This window comes from Scophthalmus maximus, chromosome 10 (genome assembly GCF_022379125.1).
Source record: "Scophthalmus maximus strain ysfricsl-2021 chromosome 10, ASM2237912v1, whole genome shotgun sequence".
Lineage (NCBI taxonomy): Eukaryota > Metazoa > Chordata > Actinopteri > Pleuronectiformes > Scophthalmidae > Scophthalmus > Scophthalmus maximus.
In genome coordinates, this window is record NC_061524.1 from 9,138,872 (window position 1) to 9,153,898 (window position 15,027).

Below are 15,027 nucleotides of genomic sequence, written 5' to 3' on the forward strand. Positions count from 1 at the left end.
GCAATCCTCTGCTCTCATAGTGAAATGAGAAAAAAAATACCAGAATTAATTTTAAAGTAAATCCAATTCATTTTGAGTTTTTGGACTGTTGCATGGACAAAATGTAAATCGCTGTGAACTTGTGATAACATATCCTACTGTTTTTTTTTTTTTTTTTGATTTCTTCTACTAGACGATTAATTAATTAATGAAAGATAACAATATCTGAAAATAAATCTTAATGTTTATCCTAATTAAAGAAGAAAACAAAACTATGAAATGCGCCAGGAATCTAATGCCATCTTTGGATACTCAACACATTTTGATCGCTAACAAAAACAAGTATTGAGATTCAATACCCTGCTCTGTCTCGTGACACAAATGAAACCTGGAGACCTTGCACTCCCTTTGACCTTCCTGTAGCCTAGGATGAGGGATTTACTCAGTCCAGCTTTGCGAAATGCAGTACATATTAAACTGCGCTGATAAGGCTTGAGCTATATTGAATGTCATCTGGAACATGTAAAATCTCGATCTCATCCTCTAAAATATGCAACCATTAACTGGTATCACTCACTCAGCATTATCCAGACTTTAATTACATGTGTGACAAGTTGAACATGGCAGCGGCTGAAGGTAAATGAGAGTTACAAAGTCCCGTTAATACTAAACAATTTTGGCATTACAGGTCTGAATCATTTCTTTATTGATTACCAGACTTTGTGTTCTATTTCACACTTGATTTAATGTCTCTCAGCTTCCCCACCGTCCATCTCTCTGTCTCTCTCCCTCTCGCTCTGTCTCTCTCTCCCTGGCAGGCGCTCCAGTTCATTATTTCCGTCATTTCTTGGTAATTTGGAGTTGGCTGTTTAAAACTTAGAGCCTCTTATTAAGTTTTGGCCTTGGTGGATAAGAGGCAGGACTGTAAGAGCACAGAGATAAACTAATCATCTTAAAACCCTAATTATTAGTATCTTACTGTGACAGACTGTTTTTGCGAGCCAGCCAAATTGAGCCTCAAATGAGGAAAGGCATATCTGTGGAAGTGGTAATAATTTTAAGTCATCTCGATCTGGCTTGGTGTGGCAGAATTCATTAGTGCAGATTAGCACTGTGTGTACAAAGTAAATGAGATATCTAATAGCAAACGTGGAGGTCCGGGGACACTTAATTTCCTCCCCAGTATGAGGGATGAAGTTAAGAGTTGATCATATATATTTTAACATTGTGACTTCTGCTATGTAGATTTGTCTGCTGCTTTACCAAACGGTTACATTAAACTGTGTCACTAAACTGTTGACCTCTCACCTTCCTCTGGATTTAAGCTGCAGTAAAGGTGATGAGAATGAACACCCAAATCAGATTGAACTGTGCTCCTCTGATACAGAGGCAAACTGTTTTTTTTATGTTTTTTTGCGAGAATATGAAAGAAGTTAATTATGTGTGTAAGGAGGAGGTTGAGGAAAAAATAATAAGATTACAAGGAATAATTTGCTGATATAATTACACCAAAATTGGGTACACACAATCGTAAAATACATGTATTGCTTGACCTGGGTTAGCCAGTGAAATAAATCCTCCTTCTATAGCCTTTGTTAATTTGTTTTTATCATCTCCAAGTGGTGTTTGTGCAGGCAGTTCAATTTGCATGTGTAATTCCACTGTGCAAATTGACAACAAGTAGATAATTCGAGGAAATAGGCTGGTTGCAGGCCCCTGCTATCTTCCCAAGCCTATTCATTTTGAGGAACCGCTGAGGCATGAAACTCATACATCAACTATTTCCTGACAACGCTAAGGCTTATTGTCCCCTAAAATGTCATTACAGCCATTATTTATGAAGCTAATTCATTTATTAAACTATATTTACTCTGACAGAATTTGTCACATTCTATCCATATCCCAAGCATTTTTTTTTTTAACAATATCTTTCAATGAGTATGTGTGAACACGTACGGCCTCAGCCAAAGTTTTAAATCAACCCCATTTGTCACTCACAATAGTTGGAATATTGCGAAAAATGTCGGGAGTTCTTGGTTTTATAGACTTTATTCATGGAAACTTTTCTTTGCAAATGACTATACCTAGGGTAACAGAAGTCCTTTTAAAATAGTCTCATAATAATCTGCATCCCTTTTTGTTGTTGGTCTAACAGCAGAGTTATCGGAACATAATCAGATGGATTGCAGCTATTTTAGCAGCTCTGATAAATCCCCCCTCTGAGAGCCTCCTTCCCAAATGAGTGTGTATTAGTCACTTTTAACGCGTTGCAGTCAAACATCTAAAGCTAAAGAGTTCTTGCGTCTTGCCTCCTGGCCTGTTGCTGCTGACTTATGGATCTGTCAGTTTAGCGCAGCACACCTCATGACAGTGTGGATAATTTGCAATTGTGAGCGATGAAGTAACACATATGGGGGGTCATAAATTTTAATGTTACATGTTCTCTCTGGATAATTCCGTCATACCATTCTCCTGCATCACTTTCCTTGGACTTACCTGTCACCCAGAAGCACTTATCACAGCAGTGGCAACGAGTTGTGTTTGAACTGTTTTACAATATTGATTTGGAGGCATGACATTTTAATTAATACTGGGTGTTAGCTGTCACACAGGCAGCCAGCCTCATTGGTTTGAATATGAGACAGGCAAGGTGGGGGCAGTGAAGATAAGACTAAAGCACTTACTGTGTGAAAAGGCTGTAAAAAGGGATCAATGTGGAAGAGGAGAGACAGTCATGGGTTGCATTAAAGGTGGGGAAAAAAACAGTAATATCTGTTCTCAATGTATTTCTGTCAAGGTCTTTTCTCCGCCCGATAACACAAATCATTGAGACACAGCGTGCCATCTGGCTTCCACAGGTTGCAGAGTACATCATGTTACTGGGAGTCTGTGTTGCCAGTTAGACCCAGAGAGAGGCCGCGTGTGGAGAGACGACCAGGGGGGAAATTAGCTAACTTTGTAGCACTCCATTGAACAGCAATAAGCTTTTAGGGCTTAGCAAGCATAAACACATTAAACTGATGAGATTCATCAGCACTCTTGTGTCAAATCTGTTGTGCCCACAGGCAGAGCTCAGCAGCAGCAACGTGCAGAGCAAGGGAAGGGTTGGAGTCGAACCAGTTCCATGTCTTCTGGATGTTTCCACGTTTAGCCAGATGGAGTGGGGTGATCTTTTTTGCTGAAATATGAATCTCATAGTTTTGTGGTGATTTACCATTTACATTTTGAAGAGCAAACATTTTTAGCCATGTGATCTCTGTGGAGTTTCAATGTGCTGTGTGTGGTCAAAGGTGTCTTGGAAAATATTTTTGATTACCTAACAAAAGATAAATGTAGCTTGAGAGCATAGTTACAGTATATTCAGTCTGCTTAGATTTTTGCATAATAGTCAAAGGATTATTCTTATTATTGACTAAATGACCAGAACAAAGAATCACTTCACAGATAGGGAATCAAATATTTTTTCTATTCACTGAGATATTCATTCATTGACTTGATTACAGCACAAAACATGTAGTTGTAACTGGTATCAATGAACAAAAGCAGAATGCCAGCCATTGAATAGGGGCACATGAGGCATTTGTTCATTTGCAGTTAGGTCATCACATTTGATGTTTAATTGGTGTAATCTCAGAGCTCCGGAGCTCGAGGATCTCATCCCGATAAAGTAATACATTTAAATTGAAATATTTCTTCTCAAAGGTAAGAAGGCCCCTCAACTTCATTTCCCCATTTAACTGTTGTCTCTTCCTTTCCAAATCATTACAGCCTCTTGCCTTTTGGATAGTTTCACTGGAGGCAACCAGATCAGCATGAAATTAGCTCAGTATGAATCTTTATGTGGTCCAATCAGATGAGCCTAGATTCAATCTCGGCTGGCCTGTCCTACCAGAGTCCGACCCCTCAGATGAAATGGACTACATATTCATAGGTTCACTTGCATGGTTGATTACGGCAGCATATATGGAAGGTACAACCTTTCTTCTGTTTATCTTCATTCCAATTTCTCTGTATGAAAATTAAAATTTGAATATTGAATATGAATCCCCCCAATGATTGAGTCAAAATGCAGCAACAATGACATGACGATCATCTTTTACCAGGCCAATTGCTTTTACACAACTCAGTCCATATTTTATCACATTCCGCAGCATATTTTTAAAATTTCTAATATTAAATTTCTTTAATTTGCAGCAGTCTACTTATAATTACTACTACCACCAATAATTAAGACTGAAGACTGTGTTTTATTTTGAAGCTAAATAGTGTTTGTGCCCTCTTAGCTATTCATTACCTAGCATGACATTAAATCATGCCTTCGAATAATAGGAAATATTACCTGATGAATTAATTATGTTGATAGTATCTAGGGTTGGAGGCTTAAATGCCATCTTAAATTACATGCAGAAACTTTCAACTTTTCTCATTTGCATAAAAGGAACAGAAGTGTGCATGAATACAAAGGCTTTCTTGGGAAAGTATAATGCGTGTGTGTACACTATATTTCACCCTATCAACTAAATTTGTTTTCACAGTGAACCTGTGAACCTCTGGCAATTTTCCCTTTATTCTATTTGAATGTCAGAAGTGATTGTCTTCTGCAATTGTTCAGCATTTTTTAATTGACTTAATGCACAAAATGGCAATTTAAAAAGAGAAAATTAAAGTCGTCACTTCCCAGATAACAAATGTTCAGTTGTACTGAATCAAAATACTGATGTGTAATATATGGTATTGTTTCAATTATGACACCATGGACAAAAAAACACAACATGTAAAAGACAGTCGATGGCCAAAGTACAGCAGCGTTGTTATTAATGAATACATTATATAACATATTTAATAATAAGCTATTTTTATGATAAAAAGGCATATGCAAAAATAATGGGAATCCACCCAAGTTGTCTTGGCAAAAAAAAAGTAAACATGCAGTGTGATAGTGATGCTGTTCTTTCAATGTGCCTTCCTGACCTCCATTTATCATACTTAAATGATAATGCAGCTGTTGTCAGCTCTAGTTGATCCCTTACTGCAAGCAAAAGCTTGTTACCTGTAGATGGATCACATTGATCATATATAAATGTATCCCAATGTTCTTCATTGTGAGAATTTTTTTCTATGCCACATATTTATTTGCAGCACTTTCAAAAAAAATAAATCTATTTTTTCCTGCTTCACAATAGAACCCAGTGCTAATTAAGCTCATGTGCACCTACAGTACAGTAAGTTCACAGGTAAGCTCTCCATCACGGCATCATGGCACAGGAGGAGGGGAAAAAAAGCCCCATATAGCGGAAATCTCCTTCTCCTTAGAGAAAGAGAGGGGGAGAGGAAGTGGGAGAAGGAATGCATTGCCTTCCTCATTACACTGCTGTCATTTACTCTTCATCCCCCGTACTCTTTAGTGGCATTAAGACGGGATGTAAATTTGACAGTTAACGCTGTTAGAAAATGGCTAGTTCAAGAAGGGCAGGAATTAGAGATGGGCATTAGGCGCTGATAAGCTCCTTTCCTCTGCCGCGGCGGCTGCTTAACATTCATGGGAAAGTCATCATCAAACAACGTTATCACAGCTCTGTTGACGGCTGAGGAACATCATCACTATGATAATTTTTTTATAGCTGTGAGCCAAAAAAGCACTCTTTTATTTCAGCGGTTTGTTAATGAGATAGGAGCTTGTTGGTATGGGCAAATGCAAACTTGCCACTCTCCAGCGTTTGTTTGAGTCCCTCAGCCAATCCCCCCATCCCCTCACCCCTTCCCAACAAATGCACCCCACCCCCCCAACCCTCATACGCTGTTTAATGTTGCAGAGAGAGGGGAGATGCATTTTGATGTACTCCTTTCGAAGTGCTCTGTGTACATTGTTGAAGTAGGGCCTTTATGTGTACCTTTGCAGATCAGTCGCTCAAAGAGAGGAAAACACGGTTATATCAACAAACGCTCTCTCCTAACAGCCCTGTAGCTGGCACCTGTCACTCACCTGGGATTCAGCCATAGATCTGAATAGCAGGAGAACGATCATGGTTATTGAAGCTGGTTAAACTGCCACCGCCAATGTGATCAATGCGATCAACTTTTTTGCTTTAATGATAAAAATGCCACTTACACTGTCGGATCTTGAGGCCTTCAGTAAATTATTTGCATTGTTTGTTTCCATTTAATCATTAGGCTCCTAACAGCTCGGTTCAGCTGTTTTTTTGCACTCTGTTACCTCTGCATCAGTGTGCTAGCTGCCAAAGGCTAAGCAGCTTTCTCATGGATAGGGATGCAAACTGTGGGCTGGAGATACCAAAATCAGATTTTGGCTTTATCACTGTTTGTGTAGTGGGTTAAGAGAGATTTAATCTTAGGAAATCCTTACCAGGGGAGATGACAAGCCATTTCTAACTTGTTCTAATTACTCCTAAAACTTTTTGTTTGCACTTCAGTTAACAAGCACAGGTGAGATGATGATTAACAAAGTCATTATACTTAAAGTTCATTTTTATAGTATCATGGCAAGTTTCATAGCAGGATAAGTGCCCACATGTCTTATCCTTCTGTCATTTATAATGTTGTATCATGAAGTGAACATATGTAACAGAAATCCCAGTGAGCCAAGAGTTCTTTTCTAAGGTTTTTTTCTACTTCCAAGACGAGGTGATGTTGGCTCATCACCTATATATACACCTATTATATGATCAACTGTATACTGCATACAAATAACTGATGGCACAGCTTTACCACACAGTTGTTAGGCAAAAGCAAAGAAGCTTTTGTAATTTCATAATTTCGACACGTTTTATAGACATGTATTACTATTAACAGAATTTTTGTTTATACTGTCTACACATTGTGATTGAAAGACTAAATCCACCTTCATGTTAAATAGTAAGCAGGTAATGGAACTGAGATGCCAGCTATGATCTTTGTTGCTGCAAATGTTTGTGCAGCCCACTCTGATATTCCAAATTGGATTCAGGCTCGAACATACATGGATTTGAGAAGTTGTCATTTCCAATCAGTTATATTCTGTTATTTAGTTTTAGTTATTAGTTACTCAGTTTTATTGTTTGCTTTCACAGCCACACCAGTAAGAGCTGGGTGTGATGCCCCTTGGCAGGCTTCCAGATGTTGGTCCAGTCAGAAGAAATTGGTCTTCTGAGGAAGCCTCTCAAGGAGGCCTGCAATCATTTTGCCTGTTTCAGTCAGAGGTTCAACTGATGGGCTGCATAAAAGGCAGTATAAGGTAAATAATGTTTTTGTCTTTTTAACTGTGAATCATGCAAAGCTGGAACAATACAAATTTAGCGCTAGAAATGAATGACATGACCCCGGAAGAGTAAAACTGATGTATCTGTTTCATGGTGGTTGATTAACAAATAGCATACCAACTTTTCTACTGCTTCTTCTGTAGAAATATACATTATTAATACAGTTCAATGCTGTGGAGGTTTTGTGATAATTATCTCCCACCTGCTCACCACCTTTGGTCTTTGCCAAATGGTGCACCTGACATTATTAAAGGGCATTTCAAACTCTAGCAAAGTTAAATTATGAACTGAAAAATCAAAGAAGTAGAGTATGACAACAACTTGGTCATATTTTATGAGAGTTTAAATATGTAGTAAACGTATAATTGACTTCTTTGATGTCAGAGATGGCACCCAGGCATGTTTTTCAGATTTTTTATTTTAATTCTTATGGCACACAGCATCCTCTCAAAACCAGGTGGTGAACACACGGAAGCGATCTGCCTGTCTCCACAATGCACTGAGGCTCTTGGTAATTAGTATGGCAGTTGTAAAAGCTGCAAAAGTCAACACTTTCTGACAAAGTACTATGGTGAGACAGAGAATCATGCATGAAATTTCACCATGTCATTAAAAATGCTGTGCTGTCAGGGACTGTAGTGTTAAGTAGTGTTTTTCACACATTTTGACGCAGAACTCATAATGATCGTCAAGCTAATGAATGGACATTAAAACATATAAACAGAAAGACAGACCAATAATATTGTATGATTTATACCTGAAAACCATAACCAATTCATGGCATGTTCATACCTAATAAATAGTATGGTATAGCAAAGAACTCCAAAATAAATACATTTTCCAAATAAATTAAGATTTCTGGTGTCTTTTAGTTTCCAACTAGGTTTAACACTCATAGCACAATCTAGAGAAAAATCATTTTGTCCTTGTTGATGTTGGATTGAAGATATTTTTTACCCTAATGTATTCATTTAACAATTGATTTGAGAACTGACAAAGCTGCAGTGCATCCTTTTGTAAGTCAGCTTGTTGTACACGTTTGGAGTCTTTTAATTCCTTGGAAAAATGAGCACAATGCAAATGAATTGCAGATGTGCTGCAATCCGTTTGGATCCACAGTAATTCGTCCTTTTGAGTCGATCCCGCAGCATTGTCTCCACTTTGAATTGGTCTCTGAGCCCTTTGTCATGTTAGTTAAATAGACCTCTATACGTAAGACCACCATTGCTCTGTGTGTAGCTCCGTTATTTAGTGACACTTTGGGAATGGGGAAACAGGACAGGGCTTGATCTGTGCACCAAGTTCCTTAGCAGGATTAGGAACTGTGAATTTGATGAGACAGGTTTTTTATTTTTTAATCTAGATATATAACTACACATTTTATTAACCCGAAAGTGATTTCATATGTTCAAAATGTTTGTTATTGATAAACTGTTCCATGTAATTCACCAAAATCATTGTATGTAACCAAGAGAAGAAAGTCTAATGGAAACATTCAGAGCTGTGTTGGAGGATCTGGGCTTGAGTCTTTGGCTCAGCAGCTTCTAAAACTCCTCGTAACTAAGCCACAGTTTGGTTTTCCTTATTTATGATAATGAAATGTAATTCCGCCCTTCATTGCCATGCAGTGCTCTTACATACGAGTAAATTATTCTCTTTTTGCCTTTGCTTCCATATTTTGAGACCATTACTTAATCACATTGTCAAAATCCCCATTTCCTCTCATCAATCCCACATTGAGCTTTATTTGTGATCCTCTCTTTCTTCTGCCCTCACCAATTTTATTCACTCCATTTCTCTCGTTCATGTTTTGCTCCACATTGGTGTTTATTTATTTGTTTATTTATTTGAGGATGACTGGATTACCCCTACTGAAATAGCTGTTACTCAGATTTTAGGTTATCTACCAAATCCATTAGGGAAACACATACAAATAACCCCAGTTTCCTCTGCCATTCACAGTGGTCTGATGTGTCTCGTCTTGTGGCTGCAGTGGCTTACAGTGCTATTAATAGTAGGTAATCTGCAACCATTTTTTTGCTAATATATTTATGCTTATTGTGTTATGAAAAATAAACCCTTCATGTGGATAAAGGCTGTGGTATTACTGCCTACCAGTCAGTGACCAGCGTCACCACTTGTTTCCTTATAGATATAAACATTACTGTGTAACATTGCTTTTAATAACAGAAAGGCAGAATGAGAGCCAGCTGGAGCAGTCCTCATAATTCATAATGTATTAATTTGTAATTAGTGGTTTAATGAAACTGATACTGCAATATTAATTATTAGGTGTAGAGTTTCAACAGAAACAAATCCACTCATTCAGTACAATGAAAGCGGCCACATGAAAGAAATAAAGTGAAGAAGCAAAGAGCATTGAAGCTAACGAAGTTTATTACACACATATTAAAGTAATTTTCACTTTGCCTCCCAGACCTGACCAAAAAAACACTTTCAAATTCTCATTGTACTCTGAGGTAGGCTATGTGTATTTTTTTTTTCCTTGTTAACTTTGAAGTAAGCTCAAAAATGTATAGGTAGACAGGGGTGACATCAAATAATCAGCAACTTCAAAAAGCATGCTGCCACTTAGCACTCCTAAAGCTAATGTCCCCAAGACATTCAGAATGGAAATTATTCAAACTCATTTAGTGACAGCAAATTGGTCTAAGTTCAATCAGAAAACAGACTGACACTGAACAAGAAGTGCAGCCTAATTATACTTGTTTGTCAAATGAAAATTTCATTTGGGCAGAAATGAAACCTCCGAGCAACTTCTTTTAAGGTGAGCTCCTAGTTGTATTATCAGCTAAATGCAGTAAAATCCATAATCATATGATGATAATGAAAATGGAGCCAATGTTAACATTCAGGCTTCCAATGCCCCGGGCACATGGCGATAAAAATTAAGTACCATAGTCCTCTGCCAGGCACGCTGACACCCGGGCTGGTCTTTAGCCTCTTAGATGCGTTTTTGCATTTTAAAAACTTTATCAAAGCACTGTTGCAATGTGGAAAATGTCAACGTGAAATGCACTGAAGGCAAATTGGAATTTCATTAATGGTAAAATTATTGCTTTTGACTGATGTATTACTATGCTTGTTAAGAGCTGGAGAGTGGAACGCTCGTCTGTCTGGTCGGCAGTCTTGACTCTTCTTGTCCCATGCCATTTGCTGAAAGTTAGAGATCTGCTTTCCAACTGAAAATGGAAATATGAAGTTGCTAAAGTTGCAGGAAGTGAAGAATATCTAGTCGAAGACATTCATTTATAGCGCAGTATATCTTCTGACTAACGTGACGATACTGAGCTAATTAAAGACTATTCCTTTCGATAGCTTTTACCAAGGAAAAGTGCTCTATAAATGAAATTTATTATTATTACTATTATTATTAAAGAGACATTAGTTAACATTGATGTCTTGCTAGTATTTCCTGTATGCTTTAAGATGGTTTCAAGATTTGCCAAATCAATGCGGATTTGTGCTGTAGAGCAGTAGGTGTCTTATTATTGTCAAGCATGGTGACATCTTATCTAACCTACAGAGAGCGAACCCTAGAGATCCCACTGTGGATTGGTATCACAGGTAAATAGACCTCACCTGGTGTGAAGGTATCAGTTCACATTCATGAAGTTGGTGATGACTATTGATTTTACCTTGTAATCCTCTCTGTGTCAATGTCGCCAATGACGGAGGAGAAAATGGGAATGGTGTGTCAGATGGAAGATGTATCCTGACGACAAAACGAGACAACAGATTGGTTTTAATGGGATACAGGTATTCTTGTTCTCCTGTGGGGTTTCAGTATGTGCCGTTCAATCGACAAAGTGGGTCAAAAATTATCTGCATGAAAACTCTTTTTAAAATGTTGATAGACCAGCTGGCATGAAGCTCAATGTACAGTATTAACACGGTATAAACACCGTCTATGGTAATCTGGTTTTCTTCATGATCACTATCTTTATTTTTCTATTAGAAAGCTAGGAAACGTCTTGGTCAAAAAGGAACAAAAATTGGTAAAAAATATGAATTTGCATCACTTTTTTTATTTTTTATTTTTTTTACTGCCAGTTAGTTTGGCACTGTTGATCCAATCGTGGCGTGAATGATGGCATGTTACCTTTGTGTGCTAGAAGTCGCTTGTTAGTAGAAATAGACTAAAAATAGAGTAGGTTATTTAAACATACTTATATATACAGTGCATGACATGGGCTGTTGGGGGAACTGTTTAAATAACAACAACCCTGGAAAAAAAACAATTTACTTAAATTTAGTCTCCCACTGTTCATTTTAAATGATTAAAATATTGTTACAAACAAAATTTGGCCATACTTTCAATATTAACATATGAAGCATAATTTTTTACCTCTCTGGTAATTACAGTAAATTTCAGTAACAGTCAGCTCATGACAGTCAGTAAATCATTTAATTGTACATCCTTCAATAACATCTACATTTAAACATCACTGATAATTCAGATTGCTTCCTGGCATGCAACTCTGTCATTCACAAAATATTGTCTCTCTTTTCTACCTAGTTTAATGACACTGTTAATAGGATTGTAATGATGTTTTAAGCAAACTTATTTCAATAGACATCGTTCAGGCATGGCCTTTAATGATAACGGTGAATAGTGCTGTCTGGCATACACTAGCTGTGGACTAGATGCCAAGGTATTTCATAGTATTTGTAGTGGAGCTCTGACCTCTTGTGCCTTATTGTGGAAGTGCAAAATCCTCATGCTACACTGGGAGTGGTGGTTATCAGCTCTGTAATACTGTATTGCTGTAAGTATGGCCTTTAATTTTAAAATCTTCCAAGATGCCACTTTCACAGTTCCACCATATACTTTACTATATGAAACCCTAAGGTGACTTCCAGGTGATATTTTAAAAATTCCAATGAAATGTTCCACAAGGATCCATTTACGGTTTGATCACACTGGAGCTGTGAAGAAACCCTCATCCATTTCTGAAAGGACACACCAGTGCAGGTTGAACCAAAACACTGTTGTAATAGAACAAATTCAGACCGTGAGTCTCTGACATCTTCAGATCTGCTTTTGGTTACTGTACGTCTAGTGGTGCCTCTTTTTCGACTTTTTTCTATCTAACATCCCCGTCTTTGTCTTGGCATTTCTGTCATCCTCCATTATTCACATTTAAAGCAGAAAGGCCATTAAATATTTCTTAATGCTGAAACATTACCGCTTTAACTCGTATCATATGTATTAAAGCGGCAGGATAAGCGAACCATTTGCTAAGTTCCACTCCTCAGTGTTACTGTTGCTAACTTTGACAAGCAATCCCTCCTGGCATACTGCCGACTTGCAAAACAATGGGAGTCTGTCACTGATAGTCTCTCAGAGGCCATATAGATAACTTTTGGAAACAAACCACTGCATAAAAACTCCAGCATTCTTCAAGATTACAAATGTACCACAAGATAAGCTGAAGTACTAATGCACAGGGGTGTTCCCCTCAGACCACAGAGAGACTGTCAGCTGACCTTACCGACCATCTGTCGAGGGCAAGTAACTCCAGAAATCAGTTTAATGGAGGTCCATTTGATTTCAAGCTAATGTGGAAAGTGGAGCTGGTACTTTGTATCACATTGACCACCAACAACCAACCGCAGTTGGTGATACTGTCTGTGTTACTACAAAACATCTACTGGAGTTATGCCCTTTATGTACTTTTTCAAATTCCTAGATTACTGTTTGCAAATTATTGCCATAAAAATTCAAAAAAGACAACGAGAATGCAGAAAATACATAAAAATAAAATGGAGAATATACTGTAATATGAGACTTGAACTATATAATGGCATCAACTATATAATGGCATCAATATAGTCTAATGACTGGTGCTGAAGGACAGGTGTGCAGGGTTTTGGGGGATCCGTTGCCAGAAATGGAATACAGTATTCATTAAAAAAAATCATTCTTTTTATTATTTACTGAAACTAATTAATTATGGGTTTGACACCTTACAATGAGCCTTTTATATCGAGGGAGCAGGCCCTCTTCTCTTGATTATTATGAAAATTAACGTAAAACAATACAATTCCCAAAGATACCTTTGTTTTGTTGTTCAAACTATGAATCCTGAAAACACAACTAAAGTTAAAAGCACTTTCCATTAATATTAAATATACCCCTCTCAATACTTTAATCTGTAGAATAAACTAAATCCCTTGAATTCGATGAGAAAATTGCATAAGAATTTTAATAATTGCAAGGTATGTGCTTTCCAATTTGCACATTTCATACATTGGAGTTACTTCGCTTGAACCATTACTTTTTTAGAGTATGCGCATTCATCTTCGGACTCTCGCTGTCACCTGTGGTTTGTAAATCACAAGCTGTAGAGCACGTATTTTAAGCCAGCACTAGGTAAATAGAGAGATTTATGGAATCCTGCATATTGCTTTTGCTATTGTTCATTCATCTCATGAATCCATCCTTGTCAGCCCAATGAATCCTAATGAAGCAGAAATCTGTCACATTTACTCCACAATGAGGGTAGCTGGCAAACTTTCTCTGGAAAATGAAACTATTATCTTCAACTAGACACGCACAGGGCTCAATATAAATAAATAAAGTCACACTTATCTAGTGGCCAGTGTGATTACTGTAGCCAAAGCTGACATCCAAATTGACTGTCTTATCATGTCAAAGTGATTTCAGCTGAGTGAAGACGGTAGATGAAAGTGAAATGATCTTTAAATAGTAGTTAAAGATGGCTGTTGGATAAGTTGTTCCACAACAGTTTTGATCAATGAAGCATGCATTCAATATATTGCCTATTTAGATATGTGAGATAAACTTAACCAGTCTTCCAAATGATTCATAAATTATATTTCCTTCAGCACGAGGTAATGACTTCATGGCCTTGTTGAATTCTTAATGCTGAGATGTATTGTGCTTCAGGAAAAGTATGGTTTGCTAGAAAAGACACATTTTGAACACGTATTGCCTTGTGTCTCTTGTATTTGAATAAGGGTTTTAAATAATATTTCTTTCTACACTCTTTATATCTATTCCAGTTGTTTAATCAAACTGGGGGAAAAAAAATATTTCTCATGAATATAATCAGTTATTTTACAATAAGTATCTGTTCTTGAACCACACATACATGTTTACTGCTGGTGGAATAATTGAAAAGGGCCTTTATTCTGTATTTCAGGAGAATGCTCTGATTACCTCATGTCTAAAAGCCGCTGAATTGAATTCGCTGTGCTCTCATACGACAAATCCTGTCAGGTGGGAGCTCCAGCTGTGGAAAATGTCAAAGCTATTTTCCTCTTTACTAGTCAATGCGATGCTTGTTTAATAGTAATTGGAATCTTATCCTGCTGTTTGCTCATCATTTCCTCTGCCTAGCTATTCTATACCTAAACTCCATTTAAGTTTTTAATAACATTTTACAATAGTTCCCATTCAGGTAAACAGAATCTGATTACCTTGATGGATAGAAAATGTATGTCTGATGGTAGTTTATTTGATGTATTTATTCAAGGGGCCTCAAATGGAGGCACTTTAACTGAGGCAAGCAAATGGTTGCCATGCCTTTTCCAACAGCACAGTGGTTTACAGAAACTGGGAGAATTTATATTTTTTAAGCCTCTCTCTGTTCCACACCGGAGAGACACTGGGAATGAAAATAATGGTAGTCGGATTTGATTTGTTTGCTCAAGCAAATTTTTCGTCAGCATTTTTCTGTTGCAGCGTATAATGATGTGTTGTGCCGTTCGACAGAATGCCTACCGAAGAGAAAAAATACTGTCC